The sequence below is a fragment of the Otolemur garnettii genome, unplaced genomic scaffold (genome assembly GCF_000181295.1).
Source record: "Otolemur garnettii isolate 467f Iridium unplaced genomic scaffold, OtoGar3 scaffold00025, whole genome shotgun sequence".
Taxonomy (NCBI): domain Eukaryota; kingdom Metazoa; phylum Chordata; class Mammalia; order Primates; family Galagidae; genus Otolemur; species Otolemur garnettii.
Genome location: NW_003852420.1, coordinates 6,795,887 through 6,812,575, shown reverse-complemented (window position 1 = coordinate 6,812,575; position 16,689 = coordinate 6,795,887). Strand labels below are relative to the sequence as shown.

Sequence of the window (16,689 nt, the reverse complement as noted above, 5' to 3'; positions counted from 1 at the left end):
ATAGATTTTTCTATAAGACATTTATGTGTCTAATTTGCTCGTCTGGTAGGATTTTTTGGCATGTGTCACTTAGCACTTTCCGTACTTTAAAAATTATGCGTGTGAGGGTGGGCGATACATGGGAAATCTCTGTTATCATCTGCTCAGTTTTTTGGTGAACATAAAGTGCTCTAAGAAATAAAGCCTACTTAAAAACTAAGCACTCTCTTTGTGGTGCTTTCTGTGAAGTCTTCAGTGCAGTGCCGTGAAACACAGATGATGTTGAATGGTTTTCCATCAGTACATACACTATCACGCAAGGTACTTGATTTTTTTTTTTCCATAATGAAAGTACAGGACTTATTGCAAGATTTTGCTTTGATTGCTATTTTTTTGTTCAGTTATATTACGATAGGCAAAATGATTATTTTTAAAAAGTCTCTTTTCCTAAATAAGAAGTGAGAATGAACATATACGTCAAGTCTTGGAAATGTATTTATTCCTTGTCTTGGAAGGTTGGTCAGTCCCTATGTAAAACTCCTTCCTGAAATAGGGGAGTAAAATTTAGTAACTTAGGAAGTTTATGTGTTTGGTAACCATGTTTCTGAAAATCATTTTTCACATATCACTGCCCATATTCATGGGCAAAGAAGCAATACTGAAGTATAAAACTTACCATTTGTGCAGAATAGTTGGCTTCACATGGCTTGAGAAGATATTTTGTATTTGTGTACTTTATTTTTTCAGTTAGGAATGTCTTTTAAAACATATGTAATTATGAAAGGTGAAACCCTTTAGCTTTGTGTGCGCCCTGACAGATATTTGAGCATAACATAGTCTTAATTATAATGACTGAAGTAAACAAATCATGATCACTAAAATAAACTTATTTCAGACAGATTTATACATGAATAATATGCAACATTCTGTGCATATTTTTAAGGGTGAGTGAGAAATTTTCACAGCTGTTTCTTATGGCCAAAATGGGGACCGTGAGCACCTTTAACAGTTACCTGTTAGAAAACAACATTTCATGCACTTCTTACATCACATGCTCTTTTTCTTTCTTTTTTTTTGGAGACAGTTTTTGTCGCCCTTGGTAGAGCGCTGTGGCATCACAGCTCACAGCAACCTCCAGCTCTTGGGTTTAGGAGATTCTCTTGCCTCAGCCTCCGAGTAGCTGGGGCCTCAGATGCCCACCACAACGCCCGGCTATTTTTTTCTTGCAGTTTGGCCGGGGCTGGGTTGAAACTTGCCACCCTCAGTATACGGGGCTGGCATCCTACTCACTGAGCCACAGGTGCCGCCCATCTCATGCTCTTTCATGTAATTTATCCTTCTGAGATAATACAGAATATTTTCAGATGTATTAGAAAATATGAGATTTGCCAAAGTTTTCAAAACAAGTTCAGCTGCATTTTATTTTTACAGACACACCAGGGCCTTCAGGGCTGAGTTCCCTTGCACAAGGGGAGGCTAGGGTGGAAGCATTGTAGAAATGGAGTTGTCAGGGAAGGGTTCATCCAGGAGGCAGGGCATGTAAGGGTCAACATTGCTTACCTGGTTACCTGTAGCTGTTCTGTCTCAAGATAAAAGTTATTGATGAAGCTGCTATTAAGAAAAAAGTTATTGAACCTCAGTCTATAGACTTGTCGGGTCACTCCACTGCTGCTCACCACTTAATGTGTACGTGAATCATCTGTGATTTTGTTACCCACATATTCCAGCACAGCAGGTGCGAGGCTGGACACTCTGCGTTGGGGACCACGCTTTGACTTGCAAGGAGCTATGCCATCAGATACCAGATAACCAGTATTTTTAACGTAGTGGACACTTTCTATCCATTCCAGGCAATCAGCACACGAATCACGTGACTGAGAATGTGATTGAGGTGAATTAATAGCCGTAGACAGCGGCCCTTGATATGATGGGTGGTGTGTGTCCTGCTGTTTTCTCTGGAAGGTGCATATGGGATTGTAACCTCCCATGAGCTCCAGTCTTTTCCAGGGCTCTTGTCCTTGGCAGCGCAGCCTGCTACCTTTCCGCACATGTGTCCCTGTGCCACTGCCACGGCCACCGAGGACTCACCCTTTCCCTCTGTCTCCTGTCACTTCCCACCTCTCGGGAGCCACTGGTGTGTGTTGGGTTTGGTCTGTGTCCTGCACCGGAGTCTTCTCCAGCAAATTCTGCCCTTCCTGGCTTGCAGGTGCTCCGTGTCAGCTCCCTGTGAATTTAAATATAGAAACTTTATCTGTGGGGAGCTGCGTCTTGCCTTTCACTTAACACACAATTTTCCAGTGTAATCTGGTTTCAGGAAATTGATTTTTGTAAAAACCCTCCTTGTCTCAGCTTGTTGGGTTTGTGCCTGGAGTTTTCAACTTAAATTGTCTGCCAGCATCCTAGTTACCATGTGAACTCTGAAGGGAAGTTCCAAACTCCAAACTCTTCAGTGATTCCTTTCACATGATGTTTTATTCCCCAGCATGGCTCATGAAAATGTCCAACACCTGGTGATTTGACAGAGCTTTACAGAGACCAGCATTGTAGGCACCATCTCGATTCTACCACTAACACTTTATTTCCTTTGTCCCCTGTCTGACCGTCCACCCATCCCTTTATCCATCTCTAGCCACTTTATTTTTGATTCATTTTACAATAAACTGCAAGCATCAGTTTGCATACTTAAGTATGCTTATTATGAAGTAGGGTTCAATATTTCTTTTTCTTTTTCTTCCTTTTTTGAGACTGAGTTTCACTTTGTTGCTCTGGGTAGAGTGCCAGGGCATCATCATAGCTCACAGCAACCTCAAAATCCTGGGTTTAAGGATTTGGGCTCTTGCCTCAGCCTCCTGAGTAGCTGGGGCTACAGACATGTGCCACCATGCCCAGCTAGTCTTTTCTATTTTTTTTCTTTTTTTTTGTAGAGACAGAGTTTCACTTTTGCTCAGGCTGGTCTGGAACTCCTGAGCTCAAGCAATCCACCCACCTTGGCCTCCCAGACTGCTAGGATTACAAGGGTAAGCTGCTGATCAGAGCCTGGGTTCAGTGTTTCTTGATTGTTTTTCATTATGCATCCTTTTGTATAAGTTTAATGTTGACAAATGCACGTGCTCAGGTAAGTCAGTCTCTGGAAAAATGTCAAACAGTCCCTTCGCTCGAGAAAGTTCTATTATTCCCTTTTCCAACTTTTATGTTCTTTTGTATTTCCAAAGAAAGACTCCTGATCACAAGTCAGTTTAGTTTATTTCTTCAAAATTGATGCTAATCAGTTTTATTTCAGGTGCCTTCATACTTAGAAATACATATCATACAACACTTTAATATTTAATTTGCTCAGACTAAGTCATGGTATTCTTTTTCTGACAAAACTAAAGTTTTGTTGTGGGACTCTCTGTTGTCCTGGGCAAAATCCTCTTGCCTCAGCCTCCCAAATAGCTGGGACTACAGGTGCCACCCACAACACCCAGCTAATTTTTCTACTTTTAGTAGAGCTGAGATCTCACGCTTGCTCAGGCTGGTCTTGAACTCCTTGAGCTCAAGTGATAACTGCCTTGGCCTCCCGGAGTGTAGGTTTACAGGCGTGAGATACCTCGCTCAGCCCTCAAAACTAAAGTTTGCAGCTTAGAATTTCAGTTTTTACTTGGTACAGATGCTTGCCAGGGATTCTTAATAACATTTGATAAGATGGTTTGTGAGGTAATTGAGAGATGAATGTTCTGGAAGATTCTTTGGGCTGGTACACCTGGTTTTTCTGGATACAAAGAAAAACTTGTTTCTTGTTTCTCAAGCAGCAGTCTCTTTGCTGGGAAGATTATCTTTGTGGATGTATTCACTTCATAATTGAGCCCAGAATATAAATTGGCTCACACTGGTTCTTCAAAAACAGAAAGCTCCCTTCCTATGATAATCTTAATTTATAACATTTCACATTTGCAAACAGTGGTTTCTGTCAACTTTACCTTCGAGGACCTCACAGAGGATTGGGGTGGATTTGGATCTGCCCTGAGGTGGGTGCCCAGAACGGTGTAAACCCTTGACTGTCCAGAGAGTTGCTTACTTGAAATGCCGGGCTCTCACAGTGACCTACACGTAGAAAGTAAAAATGTCCCACAATTTCCTGGATCACAAAGAAGCAGTTTTTGAATATCTAGTAAGAGACTAGCGTAGCAGAAAGGTATGGTCAAAACACATGACATGTATCAGCGCCGTAGCCTTGTCCAGGGCTGTAAAGTGCTCAAATTGAGTTCTTTGGAGGGGCCGTGAAAGCTCCATTTGGGGTTCGCTCCTTTTCACACCTCACTGCTCTTTCATGGAATATGAGACTCAGCTCTGAAAACCCACGCAGCTCCTTCCACTGGGATTTATGCAGAGAGATATATTTTGCTGTTTTAGTGAATACTGATTTATGAATAATGGGTTTGTGCAGCTATTTTCAGTGGGAAAAATCTGAATAGTATAACTTGGAGTTAGATATTACACGGTCGGTGCTCCGAATCCGAAGCTTCCTTTCCAGTCTTCTTCTGGAATACCACCTGGAAATTCATGGTGATTTTCAAAGATACATCATTTAAAAACATTTTATGTTTTCTTGATCATGAAGGAATGCAAGGTAATATCCCAGTAGTTTTTAAAAGCATAGTATGTGATTTCTTAGAACCAAACTGCACACATATTCAGCAGCTACCTGTTCCAGAATTAAAACAGAGACTGGCTATATTCTGTGAGGGATAATATATAGTTAACTACCTATAGGTCAGAAGAAAAATTCCCACATGTATATTTATTCTTGTTTTTTAAGCTACTTGATTTATAGTTGCTTTTCTTTGGCAGAAAAGGGCAGGGTAATTTTTATAAGTACTTGCTGAAGTCCTGATAAAAGTAGCTCAGAGAACAATGTTTTAAGAAAAATAAGCTTAACTTGTAAATCTAAGTGTCTTTCTCCTGGGCTACAACAGGAGCTGAGACTTCTCCTTATTTTAATATTTCAGCTGAGGATGTAATTGGAGACTCCAGAAGCCTATATCTGCATTTATGTGTACAGTTGTGTAACACAAAGTATAGAATTATGAGAAATACCGACATTTCACCCCCTCTCATGATTTCAGGCCCCAATGGAATAGAAATAGATAATAATTAATCTTCCCCATACCTGTGGAATCCTTGCCTTGGTTATAAGTTCATCATATTGCAAAGGGCCACTATTTACCGGGTTTCCTTAGGTGTTCATCTTTAACTAAAAATGTAAGGTTCCAAGGCGAGAGAGACATCACTAAGCCAGTTCTCTGTCCAGGGGAATATCTGACCCTTTTTCTATCTACGTCCTACCTATCCTGGAAGGTTCAGCTTAGAACCTGACTTTCTGAAGTTTTCCTCTGGACCTCTATATGTCCCATTCATGTCCCTCTCTCCTGAGTACGTAGTGCATTGGCTTGCAAACCTTTGGTATCATTCTTCAGTGCAGATAGACTCTTAATTACTCCCCAAATGTTTTATATATTTGGACTCTCTCGTCTTCCAATGACCTTGTAAAATCCTCTATGTAAGAACCCTATCTTATGCTTTTGCATTTCCTAACCTTTCCTCATTCAGCTTTTTGGAGAGGATCATTCAATACATATTGTTCGCAGAGTGCCTGAATAGTAAGAAGGCCACTGTCTCTGAAAGCCTGATAAACCTCATTTTCCCTTCTCCCACAGTGTGCCCTAACAATAGAATTAACAGAAGGATTACGTTAAGGAAAAACAATTTGGAGTTTTCTGTTTCTTTTTGTCTTTGTTTTTTTTTTTAAAAGTTATTTCCATGTGTCTGGCCATATGTCAGTAACGGTCTTAACACTTAGCACCTTAATAATTCCTTTCATCTGCAAAGGGCAAATTGTTTTTCTAAAATAATTTCCTTTTCCAGAAAGACTCTATAAAGCAAGTTGGCCCTGTTGATGAGCTGGCATGTAAGAAGAACTGAACGCTGTGAAGTTTAGCTTCCCAGGGACTTGGGAGCAGCTGAGGGACCACACTTTGGCTGTGGCATATCCTGGCCAGAAATCCGGGAGCTCTATGGACAGTTGAGCCCTGGACCTTGACAAGCTCTGTTGTGGTTTGTCGTCTGGGTGGAGCACTGAGCCAGAAAAAAAACATTCCATTGGTTTATCCATCCTCTGTCCTTAGTTCAGATGGGTCATGTGATTGGACCTACCTAATAAAGAAAACAAAGAGCAACAGTCAATGTCATAGTCATATTTTATTGGTCTTGATCAGTGTTAATCATTGCCAATGTTATTCACATAGATTTGCCTCATCTCCTCACAAATTGGAAAATGTGGCAAAATCCAGACCTGTGTCCTTCCATTAGAGGGGGCAAATGATCCAGAATCCCTGATACCCCTGTATTAGTTTCTTGTTGCTGCTGTAACAAAGTCACATAAATTTAGTGGCTTAAACCACTAAATGGCTTGTACATCTAATCCTGGAGGTTGCTACTGTAAAATAGGTCTGGAGGGCTGTGTTGTTCCTGAGGTTCTCGGGGGGACTCTGTTCCCTGCCTTGTCCACCTTTTGGAGGTGGCCTAGTGCAGCTGGGGCTATATTACTATGACCTCTATGTCCTTTGGGACATTTGTATTTTTTCCTCTTGCCTCTCTAATTTTTTAAGAATCCTTGTGATTACATTGGGTCCGCTCGGATAATCCAGGATCATCTCTACATATCAATATCCTTAATTTAGCCTGGGCATGGTGGCTCATGCCTATAATCCCAGCACTTTGTGGGGGGCAGAGGCCCAAGGATCACTTGAGGTTGAGACTTTAAGATCAGCCTGAGCAAGAATAAGATTCTGTCTCTGGAAAAAATGGAAAGATTTTCTAGGCACTGTGATATATGCATCTATAGTCCCAGCTATTTAGGAGGACTGCTTGAGCCCAGGAGATTGCAGTGAGCCAATATGACGCCACTGTGCTCTCAACTGGGTGACAGAATGAGACCCTGTCTCCAGGAAAGAAAAATCCTTAATTTAATCATGCCTGCAGGGTCCTTTTTGCCAGGTAAGGTGACATCGCCCCAGGTTTCAGGGATTAGGATGGAAACATCTCTGGGGCCGGAGGGGCATTATTTTGCTACCACACCCTAATGTCCTCTCCCACCCCTGGTGAAGCTGGGCCTACTTCAGGCTGTGACCTCTGTGGTGCTGAACAACTGACATTGATTTCTACTTCCCTGGAGTTGGATATTTCTGCAACAAATAAGACGGGACTGTTTTCAGAACTGATCCTTCACAAATCTCTCTCTAGTCACCAATGACCATATATTGATAGATCTTATTTTGAGAATGCCATATTAAATAATTACAAAAAATCCCCACAGCTCCTCTTTCTTTCTTGGCTTGGTTTTTCTTCTTTAGTTTTTTGTACTTTACCTGACAGTATTTTATATGTCAAGTCTTTTTTTACATTGTAGTTTCTTTTCATCTAGAGAGTAAACTTTCTGCTCCTTAAGCCGCTCCCCTTTGTCCTTTGACTGTTAATCTCATCAAATCCTAATTTCTTTGCTCTGGGGAATTTGGGATTCTCTTGTGATTTGTGGTTTTCTTCCTTGTTTTCCAACTTTTAATGTAATTTCTTCTTTTTCCTCCCTCTCATTGTTCCTGCATAATTATCTCGTCTTTATCTTTGTCATTTGACAAGAGAAAATGATGTACATTTGGAAACTGTGACCCTCTTGTTTATCAGTGGAACGTGGTATAATATTCACGTTTACTGATAAGAGAGTGGCAAAATTAATGTCAGGAACACAGAAGCTACTTGTAACCTAAGAATGGAAAAAAACTGGATACACAAAGGTGTCTGAAACAGGAATGATTTATCTAGCTTCTTTTCCAAACACCAGGCAATTTTCTCTTTTAACCCCTTTTTTTTGTTTGTTTTTTTGCAGTTTTTGGCTGGGGCTGGGTTTGAACCTGCCACCTTGGGCATATGGGGCCAGCACCCTACTCCTCTGAGCCACAGACGCCACCCTCTTTTAACCCTTTTTATTGTTATAGGTACTGACAGTGGAGCTAGTGAAATAAATTAATTAGACTACTTTTTAGTTAAATCATACATATGGCCAGTTCAGAGCTATATGAGGGCCTTGGACCAGAACACCAATGGAAGTAGTTCTCAAAGTGTGGTCCCAGGCCACCAGCATCAGTGACATCTAGAACTTGGTAGAAATACAGTCTATCAAGCCCCACCCAGATCTATGAGACCAGAATTTCTGAGGCTGGGGCCCAGAAATCTACATTCTGACAAGTTCCCCAGGAGATTCTGATGCATGATCAAGCTTTAGAACCTGATGTGTTGCATTGTCACACAGGGGGACTGAGGAGAGAGGAGCATTTCTTGAAGTTTCTTTCAACAAGTTAGTTGATGCTTCTCCAGCCCAGTCTTCAGGGATATCACTTCCAATCAACTGGGCACTCCACATATTTTTGATGCCAGTGAACGGTGCCCTCAAAGAGTCTCAAGCCCAGCAAACCTCTCAAAGTTTCTTTATTTCACCAGGGGATATGGTAATCTGAGGACTGCCGTCTTGAAGAAGTAGCGCTTCTTACCTGAAGAGCCCTCCAATGGGGCTCAAAGCCCATGCTGTGCCCAACTAAATGCAGATCTCAACCTGGAACCCACCAATTTAATCCTACCTCTGATGGACTCAAGTCTCATCCTTTAAATTATGGCATTTTCAGTAAGTGTTAATGTATCAGCTCCCTGAAATCTCTAAAGTGAATCATGCTCCCTCCCAGTGTCTGCCCCCTGTAGAGTCACTCAAGGTGAAGTTCATGTCTACCACGTAAGCCTGTATTCCTGGCAAATCTGGTGATCTCTGGCATTGTCTCTAAATTTTTGCAAAAAGTCCATTGGGCCACTTAACAAATATTAACTTTGGGCGGTGCCTGTGGCTCAAAGGAGTAGGGCACCGGCCCCATATGCCGGAGGTGGTGGGTTCAAATCCACCCTGTCCAAAAACTGCAAAAAAAAAAAAAAAAAAAGAATATTAACTTTATTGAACTATAATTTCTGCGCAATAGCATGCATCCATTTTTAGTGTTCATTTTTGAGTCTTAACTAATGAGTACACCACCACCCCAGTCACAGTATAAGACCTCTCTGTTGGCCTGGAAAGCTTGTTCAAGCCTCTTTACAGTTTGGCTCTCCCAACCTCTTGGCCCCAGGAAGCCACTAGTCAGTTTTCTGTCCCCTCCCTTTTTTTTTTTTTTTTTGAGACAGAGTCTCACTCTATTGCCCTTAGTAGAGTGCTGTGGCATCACAGCTCAGAGCAACCTCCAACTCCTGGGCTTAGGTGATTCTTTTGCCTCAGCCTCCCGAGTAGCTGGGACTACAGGTGCCTGCCACAACGCCCAGCTATTTTTTTGTTGCAGTTTGGCTGGGGCTGGGTTTGAACTTGCCATCCTCGGTATATGGGACCCGCGCCCTACCCACTGAGCCATAGGCGCCGCCTAATTTTCTGTCACTTTTTGATTCTTTTTGCTTTTTCTCAGGTTTCAGACAAGAGGAACCATGTGTTCCTTTTATCGGGCTATTTTTCTTAAAGCATTATGTCTCTGAAATTCATCCGTGTTATTTGTTTATGGTGTGTGCATTTTCATTGCTGAGTAATATTCGGTCGTAACTGTACACTGCGGTTTATTCACCTGCGGATGAGCATGCGTTTGTTTCCAGGTCCGGTTATTAAGAGGAAAGTTCCTGTGAATGTTCATTTACAAATCTTTGTGTGGAAATTTTTTATTTCCCTTGGGTCAGTACTTGAGACTGGACTGGCGGGGCTGTGTGGTAGACGCATGTTCAGATGCACAGGAAGCTGCCAAATTGGTTTTCAGAAAGATTGAACTAATTTGCCTTCCCTGCAGCAATAGCTGAGTGTTTTTTCAGTGGGCCATTCTTACACGTTGAGTCATCAAGCAAATAGAAAACCTAGGTAATTTTAGTGCTGATATGTAGTGCATACGTGTTTACAGTATGTACACCTATGTAAATGTGCAGATACACAGAGGGAGATGTGGATGTACTTTGTTATGTGGAGAAGCTCATTTTTGCTAGTAAAATACGAGGTCTTGTTTTGTATGTAATGTAAAATTCCAACCCCTGAGCATTTATGTGAAATGCTTATGTTACATATAAATGATTTCTGCATTTTATTCTCAATATTTGTTTACTGTAGTCATTTACTGGCATTACCAACTGCCAAGTAGCAAGCGTTTAAGAAAAGCAATAGGAATTATTAGGAAATTGTTATTAACTTTTTCTTTCCTCACTGATTTGGGAAAAGATAACTTACAATTTGGCTCTGGTATTGCATCATGCAAAGTTTAAGAAGCTCTGAGAACACTGGGCGTGGTGGCTCACACCTGTAATCCCAGCACTCTGGGAGGCCGAGGTGGGTGGATTGCCTGAGCTCACAGGTTTGAGACCAGCTTGAGCCAGAGTGAGATCTCCTCTCTAAAAATAGCCAGGTGTTGTGGCAGGCATCTGTAGTCCCAGCTACTTGGGAGGCTGAGGCAAGAGAATCACTTAAGCCCAAGTATTTGAGGTTGCTGTGAGCTATGATGCCACGGCACTCTACCCAAGGTGACAAAGTGAGACTCTGTTTCAAAAAAAAAAAAGCTCTGAGATAAGCAGTGTGCAAAGGGGATACGGATGGAGGAAACTGAAGAAGAATGATCAGATAAAGAGCCAGAGATGATCTGGTGGTAAGGGAGGAGGGATTTTCAAGGAATGGTGGTCAGGACCCAGGAATCAAATGAGGATGGAACCAATGGATGTGGCCCCAGGGAGACAGAAAGTCAGGGACGCCCACATCATTGTGACACCAAGCAGCATGTGAACAATAACCAGAAGACTTTGTAAAGGCACCACACTCTAGGAGAGGACATGGACTAATTCTATACCTGGGGAGAGGAGGGAAAAATTGGGGAAAGCAAAGTGAGCAGATACTAGAGTAATAAAAGAAACTCCTCTTCAGTTATGAAATGCTGGGTCGTTGAATAGCTTTCCTAAAGCGTGGGAGGAAAGTACTTGGTTGAGTGGTTTGTTTTACAGATTTTGTCCTAAAGGTACAAAGACCAGTTAAACCACTTCTGCTAATTTATGTCATATAGCAAGCAGAGCCCCTGGGGCTGGACTGAGACAGGGGCAAGGTGCCGGTATAAATTTCAGTGACTCATCTCCTGTGTCTAAAATAGCAGCAGGCTAGGGGTCAACGTGTCGTCAAGGGAGGAAGTCGTTTTGACACATGTTCCCCTTGAAAGCAAATTTAGATGGGTATAAGCAATTTTAGTTTCTCAAGCTGATATCCAGAAAGGGGCATTGATGGGTAAGGGTGGGAGATGGAAAGTGGGCTGACATGATGTTACCTGTAGAGAAAATTCAATTTTAGCTTATGTGTTTTCAAAATGACTTTATGCATACCCTTGTGCATTAAGGAAGATATTCTAGCCAGGGTACATGCAAAGACTTAGAGGCTCTTAGAGACTAAATTTTCAGATTTTCAACGGTTAGGTATATACCAATAAGGCTGAGCTGCCCGAAAATACACCTGCCCTATCCCATTTACCAGAAAAGAAGGTGTTCCTCTCATCTTTCTAAAATCTTAATATGGTGCCTTGTCCTAGGGGGTAAAAACCTTCCAAGTGCCAAACAGAAAGACACTGTTCTTTTTTTTTTTTAATTTTGCTTTTATTTTATTTTTTTATGGAGACAGAGACTCACTTTGTGTCCTTCAGTAGAGTACTGTGGAATCATAGCTCACAGCAACCTCTGCCAACCCCTGGGTCCCTGGGTTTAAGTGATTCTCTAGCCTCAGCCTCCCAAGTAGCTGGGATTATAGGCGCCTGCCAGAACAACCGGCAATTTTTGGTAGAGAACAGGGGTCTCACTCTGGCTCATGCTGGTCTCGAACCTCTGAACACAGGTGATCCACCCACCTCGGCCTCCCACAGTGCTGAGATAACAGGCATGAGCCACCACGCCCGGCCAGACACTGTTCTTATAACAAAACCGTGCTTAAGATGTGTTTGGACCATCCCTTGACAGACAATGAAAAATAACTGTGATGTTAGATCACTGTCTACACAACCAAAAGGCGTTCAGAGATTTGACTGATGTGGCTGCAGTTAAATTCTTAGACACTCATCTGCCTACTAAGGACAAAAAGTTTTAAGGGCACTCGTGTATGGAAAAACAAAAGATTGGAATCGCATTGATGCTAAAACTTTATTATTTTAGCATTAAGTAATAGTCATTCATAGATGTATGGATTTAATTTTTAAAAGCCTTATTCATCTTATGAAGAGATACATTTCAAATAGAGTTTTATATTTCATAATTATTGACCAAAATTGTATCATATTTTTGTGGTTTTTCTCACTGCCTTTTAGTAAAAAAAAATTAGGGTAATTTAACTGGAAGAAATTATTTTACCCTTAGGGGCTCAATTCAAGTTAAAATAAAATCCTGAATTATATACATATTTCTTGTTTTGTATAAGGTTACAAGGGTGGGCAGGTATGGGAGGCAGAATGATGTCCCCTCCAAGTTCTGTTCTCTAGAATTTCTAAATGTTACCTAACGTGGCACTGAGGACTTTGCAAATATGATTAAGATCAAGGACCTTGAGATGGTGAGATTATCTTGGATAGTCCCAGTGGGATATCTTGAGTGGGATGTCCCTAATCATGTGAGTCATTAGAAGTGGGGAACCTTAACGTTTTGTGTGTTGTGTCGAGGGGAGACAGAGAGAGAGTGCGCATGAGCGCCTGTGAACACATGTAGGTGCTTGCTTGGGCAAGTCAGCTGAGACGTCAGAAGAAAGGGCAGGAGGAATCCAAAGCATGAAAGGCTCTTGCAGACTTTACCCACTACTGCTGGTTTTAAAGGTGAAGGAAAGGGCATTGAGCCCAGGAATGTTGGTGGCTTCTGGAAGCCATGAATGACAAGGCCAGATGGTCCACTGGAGCCTCAGAAAGGAGCAAAGCCCTGCTACCGACTGATTTTAGTGTGGTGAGGCCCACGTTGCATTTCTGACCTACAGAAGTTTAAGAAGATGAAATTGTGTTGTTTAAAGGAATAGTTTATGGGATTTGTAACAAGAGCAATAGAAAACTATTAATAATATAGCAGGTTTACCCAGGTTTTCCGATGAGGAAGGAGATGAATGTTTTTCCACTTGATTTTGAGTTAGATGTGCCAAGGTCCAGGGTTGTGAGCATTTTGATCTCTTTGAGTACATACTCGCTTTAGTGAATGAGAGAAAGCTGTTCTGAAGGAGCATTTTATTTGATTTTTGTTTTTGTTTTGAGACAGAGTCTGACTCTGTCAACCAATCTAGAGTGCCATGACATTACCCTAGCTCACAGTAACCTCAAACTCCTGGGCTCAAGCAATCCTCCCGCCTCAGCCTCCCAAGTAGCTGGGACTACAGGCGTCTGCCACAATGCCCAGTTAATTTTTCTATTTTTAGTAGAGGTGGGGCCTCACTAGTGTTTAGGCAGGTCTTGAACTCATGAGCTTAAACAATCGTCCTGCCTCAGCCTCCAGGAGTGTTACGATTACAGGCGTGAGCCACTCACTGCACGTGGCCAGGAGCATTTTATTTGAATGTTATTTGTTTTCAGTTTTCCACACTTTGCTGGCCTCTTCCTCAAGATCAGGGGTTAGAATAGATGATCTTGGGTTCCCTTCGGCTTGAAAATCCTAAGATTCTTTTCCTTAGATAAAACAAAATAAAACACACAGAACACGTCACTGCCCCATACGTTTCTTCTGGGGTGAGGATGAGGAGTGCAGGGCAAGCCACCTACAGGAGTTACTGGTAAAACACGAGCGTAGCACTCAGCGTAAAGCATTGGCGTGTGCTGTGTGTGACACACAAATCGCATATGACCTGTGATCTCCATGCTGAAATCTCTTACTTCGCATGAAAGTAAGTAAAATAGAAGGTTCTGAACAGTTCCATACCTGTTAAGGATTAAAAAACAAAACAAAACAAAACACAGTGATGACAACAAAAAGGAGGTTCTGTATGGGACCAATGTATTGTCCTAACAAGCTTGTGGCCCAGATATGCATCATAAGGACAGTTCCTCCGTCCTGGAATCACTGTGGAATATAACAAAATGTTCCGTAGTTACGTGGAGAGCATGTTGTTCTCATGAGCACTAGTGTTTGACGCTAGTGGATTTAAATCTCACCCCTGGAAACAGCCAGCCAGTTGATGGAGAACTTTACTAATACAAAGCTGGGATTACTGTAGTGTTCCCACCCCAAATCCCCTTCTATTCAGAGCAAAGAGTACAATTTCTCATGTAAGTTTTGTCTTTAACACAAAGGTGGGTGCTCTTCTGACCTGAGAGGGAGGCTGGAGTCAGCCATGCCCCAGGAACTGTGCTGATCACTTCCCTGGCTGAAGATCAGTTCACACCTATTCTCCAGCCAATGACTTCAGGTGCAAATTTTGCAGGAAAAATGTCTACAGATTTCCTAAGAATGATCTCATTAAGAGGGAGTTTGGAATGTGGTTCCATTTGGATGAGTTATTGCTGTAACACTGTGAAAACCTTTGTTCCAACAAAATTATTTAAGTGTTTGGGCAATAATTGAACAGATGTCCTTGGACTTCTCCCACATGGCTTGCCACATGCTACAATGGGACTTGTGGAGTTGATAAGTCCACTGTGAGTGAGGCACCTAAGCTCTAGGACCCATATGTTGTTCCCCATATGGAGAGGAAAGTTCTTGGGAAATTGGGACCTTGAGCAAGGTTTGAATAGCTGCCCAAGATGAGGCCTCCAGAGATGTCTTAAGAGTTGCCATTTACTGGGGGCCACCAGGCTTTGGCCTCAGGCACTGTCTGTCTTTCTCCTGCCCTAACCTTCTATTCATGATACTAGTCTCTTCAAGAGAGGCTGGAGCTGATCTAATTAGTTTCTGCAGACAGACTTGCAAGTATTATGTGGTGTCTGTTAGCTGAGACTCAGGTGTCAAGCCTTGTATTTTCTTGCCATATTTAATCACCATTCAAGGTGTATCTGAGAGTAAGCCTTAATAATGTTCAACAATCATGAAAGGTTCTTCAAAGATTATTTGGTTATGTGTTTTTCCCTGATACCTTCTGGGTCTCTGTCTTAGTTCAGCTGCTACAACAAAACACCACACCCTGGGTGGCTTAAACAACAAACACTTACTTCTCACATTTCTGGTGGCTGGAAGTCCAAGGTCAAGGAGCCTGCAGATTCAGTGTCTTGCAAGGGCTCTCTTTTTGGTTTGTAGACCAGACAGCCACCTGCTTGATGCATCCTTATAGGTCACTGGGGTTGGGGAGAAGCACTTTATTTCTCTCACCTTTTATAAGACCATTAATCCCATCATAAGGGCCCCACTCTTATGACCTAATATATAACCCTAACTATCTCCCAAAGGCCCCGCCTCCAAATGCCATCACATTGGGAACTGGGGCCTCAATGTCAATATTTTTTTAAGGGGGATGGGGGAGGGGACCACAAACAGTCCATAGCAGCCTTGCTTGGACAATAAAATGTGACATGTAGTGATTGTCTTTATACACTAGTACCAAGGAGAGAAAGAAGATCGATCCTAAGGGATCCAGGGAATTCCTTTGAGATGGTGGGCTTCCTTCCTGACAGTGAATAACAGATTTCAGCAGCGGTTGTGAGAGCCGCTGGGGGTGGGGGAGTTTGCCTTTGGTTCATTGTTCTTTTCCCACAGCAACTCACCCGTGACCTGGCCCATGGAAAATGTCCAGAAAATAAGTTATGTATAAATGAATTGATCATTAGCTGGAGAAGTTTTGTAACAATGAAAACCACCTTGTGAAGAGCTGGTCTTTTGTCTTTAGAGTCGTTCAGGTTTGGCCCATGCCTGTCACTAGCTTCAGACTCACTTAATGCTGCACGATGTGAGTGAAGGGTCCGGGGTGCCTTCTCATCCAAGGGGTATCAGACACTTGCACGTGGGACTCTTCCAGAGGAAAGAGCTCTTTTTGTGTTGACTGGGCTGGAACCCCCCATGCTGCCAGGCTGAGGCACTGAAGAGAGGCTTGTTCTTCCTGCTTTGTCTAACGGTGAAAGCTGGTGGGAATTTGCTGGGTCATCTCGGGGTCTGATCCTAGCCCCAGTAGTCTGGGCACCCATGGGTGCCATCGGAGATGCATCTGTGGGATTTATTAAGTGATTAACAATGGGGCAGTTACAGGCTGCTCCTCCTTAATGCACGGCAGGGGTGTAATAGCAAGTGCCTGGAGGCTTTTGGCAGAGGTGGGGACCGAGGGGCAGGGGGCTGTCACTAGCTAGCTAGCTGGCTAGCTATCCCTGGGATGAAGAGGCTTCTGGGACATGGGACTTTCAATTTTCAAACCTGGACTAGTTGGCCAACTCGTACTGAAACCCTGGCCCTGGGCATCCAGGTGGAAGGGCTACGTGGTGTCGTCCCCTTCCCTCTCATCTGGTTCCCATCTGTTCTCTCAGGAGCCATCGGCAGCAGTGGTCTGTGGGGCCATGTGAAGGAGAAATACTCACTCACCTTTAGTCATGTATAATCGCTCACTCTCTATCATGTTGACAAGGGGCCTGAAGCTCTCCCGAATTGTAGACTTCAGGACTGTGCATCAGAGGATCAGACTGCCCTGCCTCGCAGCAACAGCGGGAAGAC

At 42.7% G+C, this 16,689-nt stretch overlaps 1 protein-coding gene across 1 annotated transcript in view; it reads left to right on the top strand.

The window, feature by feature from the left end:
• Positions 1-16,689, top strand: part of PLCB4 (phospholipase C beta 4) — a 402,004-nt gene that overhangs the window by 104,741 nt on the left and 280,574 nt on the right. The gene's annotated exons all lie outside the window — the stretch shown is intronic.